Source organism: Mustela nivalis (assembly GCF_964662115.1).
Source record: "Mustela nivalis genome assembly, chromosome: 3".
In the NCBI taxonomy this organism is placed as follows: domain Eukaryota; kingdom Metazoa; phylum Chordata; class Mammalia; order Carnivora; family Mustelidae; genus Mustela; species Mustela nivalis.
In genome coordinates, this window is record NC_139022.1 from 34,673,388 (window position 1) to 34,684,184 (window position 10,797).

Consider the following 10,797-nt stretch of genomic DNA (forward strand, 5'->3'; position numbering starts at 1 on the left):
CTGGGATTGAGCCCCACATCAAGCTCTCTGCTCAGCAGGAAGCCTGCTTCCCCTCTCTGCTTGCCTCTCTGCCTACTTGTGATCTCTGTCTGTCAAATGAATAAATAAAATCATTTTTAAAACCCCAATAAAGATTCTAGGAGATACTGCTGGAGAATATCTTTGTGACTTTGAGTTAGGCAAAGATTTCCTAAACACTATAACCATAAATAAAATAATAAATAAAATAATGATAAGTTGGAATTCATTAAAAATATACCATTTCTGTTCATCAAAGCAAGCTCTTAAGGAGTGAAAGGTCAAGCCATAGAGAGAAAGAAGCCATTAAAATATATATACTGCCAAAAGAGATTGTGTCCAAAGTATGGAGAATTCTTAGAATTGAATAAGAATAATAGATAATCCAATTAAAAATGGGAAAAATCCTTAGCCCCTTTCCAAAAAATCCAAATGACCAATAAACAACAAAAATCTCTGAGGACATCAAGTGTTGCAAAGAGAGGGAGTATGTGGAGATCTCATGAACTATTGAAAGCAAAATTGGTTTAATCACTTCAGAACACTTTAATAGGACCATTCAAAGCTGTTCAGAACTTCTGATCTATCACTCCCATTCCTAGGTACATTCCAACAGGAGTTCTAGCACTCAAAGATATAGGCAAGGCACTCTGGACAGTAACTGGAGAAGGATGAAGTAAAAGAGATGCCTAGTGCTTAAAATTTAAGGGGGCACTCCTCTTGAGGTCAAGAAAGTGCAAGTGTGGTCAGAAGACTCTTAATCTCACAAAACAAACTGAGGGTTGCTGGGGGGAGAGGGGTTGGGAGAAGGGGGTGGAATTATGGACATTGGGGAGGGTATGTGCTTTGGTGAGTGCTGTGAAGTGTGTAAACCTGGTGATTCACAGATTTGTACCCCTGGGGATAAAAATATATGTTTATAAAAAATAAAAAATTAAAAAAAAAACAATCAGATATGAAGTGCAGACCCCTCTAAAGGTAAAAAAAAAAAAAAAAAAAGAAGAAGAGTGGGAGCTTCCTTAAATTTTCTAGCAAGGGAGGCACCTTTTTTCCCTTACCCTAGTCCCAGTGCTGGTCCTGGCAGAAGCCAGTATTCACAATAACCAAACACCCAACTACCCATCAACTGTAGGAGGGATAAGTAAACTCTGCCATACAAGCAAACTTCGTTTTATTGCATTTCCCTTTATTGTCCTTTGCAGATACTGCTTTTTTTTTTTTTTTTTTTTTTTTTTTTTAGAAATTGAAGGTTTGTGGCAACTCTGCAGCAGGCAAATCGATCCATACCATTTTTCCGGTGGCATTTGCTCACTTGTCTCCCTGTGTCACATTTTGGTTCTTCTTGCGATATTTCAGACTTTTGTTATAATTATCTTTTACAGGGATATGTGATGGGTGATGATGACCTGTGGAAAGCTCAAATGATGGTCAGCATTTTTAGCAATAAGGTATTTTTTAATTAAGTGGGTTTTTTAAGACATTATGCCACTACACACTGGAGTACAGTAGAGCAGAAACATGATTTTAGATGCACTGGGAAACTGAAGAGTTCATTCAATTCGCTTTATTTTGATATGTGCTTTATTGTGGTGGTCTGAAACAGAACCCACAGTTTCTCCGAGGTGTGCCTGTCTTTATAAAATTCAACATACAGCAGGGGGAAGAATGAACCAGTAATAGGCGACAACATTGGCAATCTTACAAAGATAATGAGGAGCATAAGAAGCCAATCACAAAACAGGATAGGATTCCATTTTATCTTTTTAAAGATTTTATTTACTTATTTGACAGAGAGAGACACAGGGAGAGAGGAAACACAAGCAGGGGGAATGAGAGAGGGAGAAGCAGGCTTCCCACTCAGCAGGGAGCCTGATATGGGGCTCAAGCCCAGGACCCTGGGATCTTGACCTGAGCCAACTGCAGATGCTTAATGACTGAGCCACCCTGGCATCCCCATGATTCCATTTACATAAAGTTCAAAAACGGGCAAAACTGATCAGGTTCAATGAGGCTGCCCAAAGGAAGCTTCTGGAGTCCTGATAAAATTCTGCACCTTGATTGGCTGGCAACTACACGGGGATGTTCCCTTAGACAACACAGATTGAGGGCGATGGGATTATCTGATGTATCATTACATGTCAGTTGTGACTTCTGGCTTTCCTATGTGACTCCGTTAAAAAGTTTACCCAATAAATCAATAAATAAACCCAACAAGCATTGGAAAATGAACATCAGCTTCTAGATACTGGCATGTTGAATATAAGGAGAATGGGGAGGCATACCAGTGGGCTTCTCCTGGGCCTGTGAAGCTTCATTCATTCTAAATTATACTGAAACAAATATGGCAAAATGGAAGAATCTGAGAGAGGCAGGCAATGGGCACAGTTGATTGTTTTACTCTGTACTTTGTCTTTCAAATGTTTCATACTTTAAAACACACACACACACACACACACACACAAAATGGGGGTTGTCTGGAGCTGAGATCTGATCCACCGTGAGTACAGTTCAACCTACATAATTATCAACACCTCTTGCAAAATGTTATAAAGCCCTGTCTTCCCCAGGAGACTTTTCACTCTGCTCCCTGACAAGGCAAAATAGGATATTTGCAACAAGCCCTTCAATTTTGTTTGAGAAACTCATGCAAAACGAGGAGAGCTTGTTTTAGCTTTCCTTTAATATTATAGGTTTTGAAACTGAAGCTTCAGAAAGAATATCTGGCCCTTCTGTGTCTCCATCAAAGTCTGATGTTCCTTGAAAAACAAATTACAAGGGGTTCTATTCACTTCTCACTGATCCCAAATCCCAGAAAGGATAATAAATAAGATTAACTTTCCACTTTCGAGGACTTCTGTGTGACAGACCTTCAAATGCAGACACCAAGCTGGAGTTTATTTTCACATTTCCTTTCACCTTTCAGGCTGAGTTTTATAAGAAACTACCAGAAACACTAGGACTTTCCTTTTTTTTTTTTTTTTTAATTTGAGCTTTATTTTATTTTTTCAGTGTTCCAAGATTCATTGTTTATGCATCACACCCAGTGCTCCATGCAATATGTGCCCTCCTTAATATCCACCACCAGGCTCACCAAAACCCCCAACCCCACTAAAACCCTCAGTTTGTTTCTTGGAGTCCACAGTCTCTCATGGTTTGTCTCCCTCTCCAATTTCTCCCAACTCCCTTCTCCTCCCCTTCTCCCAATGTCCTCCATGTTAGTCCTTATGCTCCATAGGTAAGGAAGACCATATGATAATGACTCTCTCTGCTTGACTTATTTCACTCAGCATAATCTCTTCCAGTCCCGTCCATGTTGATACAAAAGTTGGGTATTCATCCTTTCTGGTGGAGGTGTAATAATCCGTTATATATATGAATCATATCCTCTTTATCCATTTGTCCGTTGAAGGGCATCTTGGCTCTTTCCACAATTTGGCAATTGTGGCCATTGCTGCTATGAACATTGGGGTACAGATGGCCCTTCTTTTCACTACATCTGTATCTTTGGGATAAATACCAAAGAGTGCAATTGCAGGGTCATAGGGAAGCTCTGTTTAATTTCTTAAGGAATCTCCACACTGTTCTCCAAAGTGGCTGCACCAACTTGCATTCCCACCAACAGTGTAAGAGGGTTCCCCATTCTCCAGAACCTCTCCAACACTTGTTGTCTACTGTCCTGTTAATTTTGGCCATTTTATCATGCTCCTGTTAGCCTTCTGCTCAGCTCCATTTAAAAAATGGCTTCCTTTTTTATATTAAAGACAGACTGGCTGGAAATACTCCACCCTCCCCCATGTCATCACCCAGAGTGGAAGATCCCCCCATGATACAGGATAGAACCAACTGAACAGATTTCAACAGATACTAACCAGCCCAAGGTCGCATTCAGCCTATGCCAGCTTCCACAACAACACTGTCTGTAAACCTGTTCCTAATCTCTACTATTCCAATTCTCTCCTAGCTCTAGGCTCCAATAAAAACGGGGAGTCAGGGAGGACATCTAACATGGATTCAAGGGGACACGGTGGCAAATGGAACATATGCAAAGACAGAGGCAGGGATGAGAGAGTGTAAAGAGCAATGAATTTACAAGTCAGAAGCTTTGTGTTCAGATTCTGACTTGGAGGGCTGAGCAACCATGAACAAGTCCTTGAGTCCTTTTTTCTCTGAGTTCCAACCTCCCTGAGTCCTTTTTATCTCTGCACAATGAGCAAAGGTAATGCTGGTCTCTGACAAAACTTTATGTGGTTTACATGCTACGAGATGTTGGGATTATTACATGGGCATGAGGCAGGGAAAGAAAATGCCTATCATCAGCTCATCCAACTAGTCCAAAGCCTTGAACACACTAATTTGTCTTTAAGTCAGATTTAATCTTTTCCTTATATGCTCATTAGTCATGGCCTGCTGGTTTCATCTCTTCCACTTCTTTTCCCATTTTCTCAACGGGCTGTTGAATATCATCAAAATCCACTAGGACCTGTCAAAGTATTTGAACCTTTGCACTTCTGGACTTGTCAGTTTGGGTGTGTCTGAAATGCTATCTTCTGGTTGAAAGAAATATATGCCATTCTTAAGCAGCTCACCAGCTGACAGACACCTTTCAAAAGGCAAGTTAACAAGACGTTACTGAGTCACACCACTCATCAGGATGGTGTCAGAAAGTGTCAAGGTTTTGAACAGAAGTGACTGTCAGCCCTAAGTAAGGAAATATTTCCAAGCTTTAAGGCTATGCCACAGCCTATACCAGATTGCACACTTTGGAACAACATTGCAGTAAAACTGACAAATTTTATTAGCTTCTCGTTCCATGACAACACAGCATTTATGATCAGCAGGCTGATTGTTTCCTGCTTCATCTACGTTGGAGGCATTTACATTTTTTTAAAAATGTGTATTTGTGTTCAAAAGGCTCCCCATCTTATTTTCTACTGGTTGTCAGCTCAAGCTCCTTCTCCTACAAGGTAAGAACATTGGGGTTCCCATTGCTTTAGTCTCTTTCCACTCTTTTACTCAATCCTTAGCAAGGGAAGAGGATTCACTAATGTGATTTTTCAGAGCATCATATGGGACATCTGGCAGACATGGTCACTACTTTAGCCATTCCATCTCCTTCTGTCCTCCTTTATGAAGCAGACATATGGTTCTAACCAGTGAATTTGGAGGAATAATCCAGCTCAAGGCAACATTACAGGCTAGGTTGTCTTCAAATCAACAGAGGAGAAACTAGGCTATTGGAATTCAACCTCTATCTTTGGTTTCCAGTCCAGTTTTACCAGACATCCTTGCATTTAGAGTTATAGGGTTCTTGTGTTCCATTAGTCTGGAGACTCTGTGTAAATTCTCATCAGGCCTCTAAAAGAACAGCTTTAGAGCCTTAATTTAGGGTCATGAATCTGAGATGTACCCTGAGATTAAAAAAATTTAAAAGGCAGGCTTGGAGGGAGACAAACCATAAGTGACTCTTAATCTCACAAAACAAACTGAGGGTTGCTTGGGGGAGGGGGGTGGATTGGGAGAAGGGGCATGGGGTTATGGACATTGGGGAGGGTATGTGCTATGGTGAGTGCTGTGAAGTGTGTAAACCTGGCAATTCACATACCTGTACCCCTGGGGATAAAAATATATTTTTATTTAAAAATAAAAAAAATAAAATAAAATAAATATATTACATGTTTATAAAAAATAAAAAAATTCTAAAAAATAAATAAATAAAAAGTAGAGGGGATAGATTTAAAAAAAAAAAAAAGGCAGGCTTATGCAGCATATACTACTAGATCAATCCCACCTTGCACTGGGCAATGTTCTTAGATAATGCAACAATACAATTTCATCAAACTCAGATCTCTTTTAGAAAGATCACTTGCATAAAAAGCTAAGGCCCAAGTGCAGTCAGCATGAGCAGACTCCCTACTTGCCACAGCCTGCAGCTGGATATGATCGATCTTCCCTAGCAGCCTACAATATCCCATTTTGAGAAAATGTGGGAATACAATGAGACTCTTAATAGTTGGGGTCAGAACCCAGAATCACCACAAGATGGAATTCAACATCAGGTTAAAGCTGAGGGTCAGAAGTCAGGCAACATTCATCATCAGCCAGTAAGGGGATAACCTGGGACCTACCACCAGGGGTTAAAGAGCTTGTGGATGTCAAACACTCAGCGTGACAGAGACAAGTACTCAGTGAGCACAGTGGTCAGGCATGGGGACCATGGGCACGTTTCTGTCTCTTGTCCTGTAAACAAGTCTGAAAGAGGAATCCTGGGCCTGAGGTCAGTATGATTACCACTATTGAGTAACACCCAAACATTCTAGGTGGCAAGACAGACTGTGAAAACATTTTCTTGACATTTTGCTATAGAGCAGGATATTCACAAAAGAGAATGAGAAATAAACATGTGTTAAAGGATCTTTTACTCTCCCCCTCTCCATATGGAAAGAGAACTGATTTCCATAAAAGGTGTTCATCTGATATCCTGGCAGGATATCACTTCTACTGTTGTCTTAGTTCGAGAGATAATTGATCATAACATCTGCACTGTCTTCATGCAAATGTGTAACTGAGTTTCCAGCAGTATGTCTTCACATGCCATCAACAGTCTCTTGTTACAAACGAGCAGTTTGCATGCCCACAGAATCTTCTATGCAATACTAGTCCCTAGAGATGCTTTTTTTTTTTTTTTTCCTTTGGGAGGTGAAGCGAGAGCTTGCAATGGTCAAATATAATTTTGAAAAGCAAAACAGCAAACCCTGTCTGGAGATTCACAAAGCATGTTAATCTATCAAAGACTCTGGAAAATCTAGCAAAAACAAAACAAAACAAAGACTTCTGATCAACATTTTTTTTAATGTACTAGTTGTCCAAACCTAAATGCCCCTAAATCTTTTCCATACAACAGTTCTTAGGATCTCCTATCACAGAACCGACATTCAGAGGGGCAAGTAGCAGAAAACTCTGTCCCATAGATTTACAGGTACAAGGAATTTGGAGCTAAGTGTAGGTGACCTGACTCTTACTTCTTATCCAAATGCTAATGGGGAGACAAAGGATAACAGACTGTGGATTCTAAGGAAAAAACTGATGGTTTGGGGGGGTGGGGGGATGGGTGAGCCTGGTGGTGGGTATCAAGGAGGGCAGGTATTGCATGGAGCACTGGGTGTGCTGCATAAACAATGAAATGTTAGGATACTGAAAAAATTAAATAAAATTAAAAAAAAAGAAAAAAACCCAAAACAAGCAAAAATGCTAATGGGAAGGGAAGGGAGGGGAGCAGAAGGGAAGGAGAAAGCAATGAAGTACCTTTCCTACAGGCACATTTGAGTGGTTCAATTTATTGCTACCATGTATGAATTACTACGGTTGTGGCTGAGTAGCCAAACATGGCAGAAACCAGTTGGTTGCAGCATTATTATACCTAGCTGAAGCAGGCTGCATTGATTCATAAGCAGACAGTTGGTACTCTGAACCCAGCCATACAGGAGAAAATCCTTTTTTCACATCCCTCAGACCCAAAGGAAAGACTCTGCTATGACATGCTTGAAGGTGACCTTGGCAGGATCACTGGTGTAGTTTCCTCCTCCTGCCCCTGGGTCTGAAAAACCTGTGCTTCAGTCCCTGGGGTGAAGTGTAGCAAAAGCAGCAAAGAGGGTAAGGAAGGAATCAGAGACGATCAACCCCCGTGTTAGTTAGCAATCACTGCATTAAAAATCACCCCAGCACTCAGAGGGGTAAGCCAATGATTTATTATTACAGTTTTGTGAGTTGACTGATCTCAGCTGTGGAATTCTTTTGGGTGGCTGAAGCGATTCATGAGACTGTCTTCAATGGGGGCTGGAATATTCAAGGTACATTCTTACCTTCCACGGACTCTTACTCCACTCCACAGTCTAGTCGGGACTCAACTCACTACAGGGCACGTGGGCCCAAGGGAAAGGGAGGGGGAATCTCTAGTTTTCTTACAGCTTCAGCTCAGAAATCCCCGAACATCACTTGTGATGCACTCTAATGGTCAAGGTACTCACTCACCAAGGCCAGAGGTCAAAGGTCCAAGCCTCACCTCTTGATACGAGAGACATAGGAGGGTGGCAGATGATTGGTTATTCCTGCACCTACCACAATACCCAATGCTACATATTCAAAAGCTTCAATGGGCAGCAAACAGAAAAAAAAAAAAAAAAAATCAGTATCATTCCTGACAAAGGGTCCTAGGAGAACAAATTCAAAACTTGGTCCTTTTTATCTAGAACTATATAATACTTTAGAAAAACAAAAGCAAACTCTTACAGACTCCTCCAGGACCCCAGTTGGTGCAAACTAAATGAGCAACTAACTTGCTCTACTCTCTAAATTTCGAAGGTTAACTCTTTTTAGGAGATGATTGGAATACTTTATTCTGGATTAACATTGAGTTCTTTTATGGAAAAATTGTATTTCCTGGGTACTCCGTAAATTATAAATTAAACTTCTAATTTGGTTCCTGTTTTCATTCCTCACTTGTCCCCCTTCTCAAGGAGTAACCCAGTCTTCTCCTTATCAACAGTCCAAGTTGCCTGAGGCTGGATATAGCCATATCCAGAGGAGAAGAGCTAACTATTTATTTAACACTAATTCTCACCTTCCCTTAAAGGAGCCTGCTCTTCTTTTTGTCTCACTCACCACTTGAAGCAGAAGGGAAAGATGAGTGGGCTGGGCAGCTGCCTACATGGTACATTCTGAGGGATGCTAAGAAGGGGCCCTGCCCAAAAATAATCTTTGCAGCTGCCATGACATGATGTCTGAAATTCCATCCTGAGATTCGTTTCATTCATTTATGGTATGGTATTGACTCTCCTAGGATTCAGGGACAGAATGCAAGTCTCCCAAGACATGGGGGAACACATGGGGTCCATCATCATCCTTCGCTTCCCAACCTGGGGTCAATGACTGGGTGAGAGATTTTGAACAGGGAGGAAAAACCAAGCAGGTCCGGGGATCTGTGAGGGCCTGCAAGGTGAGTAGGTCTCCTGTAGACAACCTGTCTGTTCTTGGAGGTAGGGACACCTCAAGGGTAGAGATGGATGAAGAAATAAACATGTCCCCAATTTTGTCAAGTTCTGAAGGTTGTTTGTGGGAACTGACATGATGGAGAGAAAGGCAAAAGGATGCATTTGGAGTACCTTCATCCCCAAAGTAACATTTTTCTTAATATGATGGTTAAGACAATGAGGAAAAGATATTAAGGAATCACTGTGTGTAGCTAAAAGAACTGAACCCAGTCTAACTACTAGAACACAGCGCCTCTACCCTTTATCACTACACTGTGATGCCAAGCAGGGACATCATACACCCAAACGTTTATCCACAGAACATGCTAAAAGGATAAGGAATTGTTTAAGTAGTGGTCTCTAATAAAGGAAATTTTGAATCCAATGTTGTTAGTTTTTTTTTTTTTTCCATTGAATTACTACTAGTATTGTTAGAGTTTTTATTGTATGTGCTTTAGATTTTTTTAAAGATGGATTTTATTTTAGAGAGAGAGAGAGAGAGAAGGCAGGGAGGAGGGGCAGAGGGAGAAGGAGAGAGATAATATCAAGCAGATTCCCCGTAGCCTGGTATGGGGCTCAAACTCACAACCCTGAGATCAACACCTGAGCCAAAACCAAGAATTTGATGTTCAACTGACAGTAACACCCTGGTGTCCCTGTGTTTTATGTTTAAAAATAAAACATGGTATTAAAATAAGAGGTTTCCTTCAAAAATAACACATGGAAACTATTTTCTAGCATTTAATCATCGTGACTCAAAATTTATGGTCATTCAGGCAGTGGTGAAAAACTGTAAGAAAAACAAATCTTTGAGAAGCATTCATTAGTGTGTTTTCTTAACCCAAAGCTTGTGTCACAAGTTATGCCTGGGCGTACCGAAAACCCCCCAGAGCACTTCAGGATGTGGGATTCTGGCTGGTCTGACCCTGCTCAACGAGTCAGGTAGCCTCTCTGCACCACTGTAGAATCTGAGCGCCAGCTCTGAGAACATACCTAACCCTATTTATTTATTTTTAAAATTTTATTATGTTCAATTAGCCAACATATACTACATCATTAGTTTTTGATGCTGTGTTCAACGATTCATTAGTTGTGTATAACACCCAGTGCTCATCACCACACATGCCCTCCTTACTACCCATCACCTGGTCACCCCATCCCTTCACCACCCTCCTCTCTGGAACCATCAGTTTGTTTCCCGGAGTCCACAGTCTTTTTTGTTTTGTCTCCTTCTCAGATTTCTTCCCATTTAGTTTTCCCTCCCTTTCCTTATGGTCCACCCTATGTCTTGTTGGTTAGATATTTGGTCAACTATAAATGCTGGCGATGATGTTAATCTTCTGCCCGTGTTCTGTATTTCTCCCCTTCTTTTCTCCCCTTGACCAACCTCAAACACACAGGAGGTGAAGGCGTTGAGGGAGCCATTTTGCTAAGGTGGGGAAAGTACTCAAAACTGTAAGTGAAGTCCTTTTCATAGACTGCCACCATTATAGATCTACCCACTTAGACTAATTTAATAGAAATCCAAGTTAGGATATAGCCAGGGAAGATAAGAGTATGGCAAATGTACTACAATCAGTCTCTCTCAGTAAATTGTTAATGCCTGAAAGGACTAAGTCAGAAAATGAGGAGGCTTTGCTCACTCAGAGGGAAGTGTAGTATTCAGTATTTAAAATCCAGTGAGAGAACTTCCTGCCCTGCAATATGGCTTTGAGTTCATTGGAGTGAATCACACATTAGGAATGAAAAATGT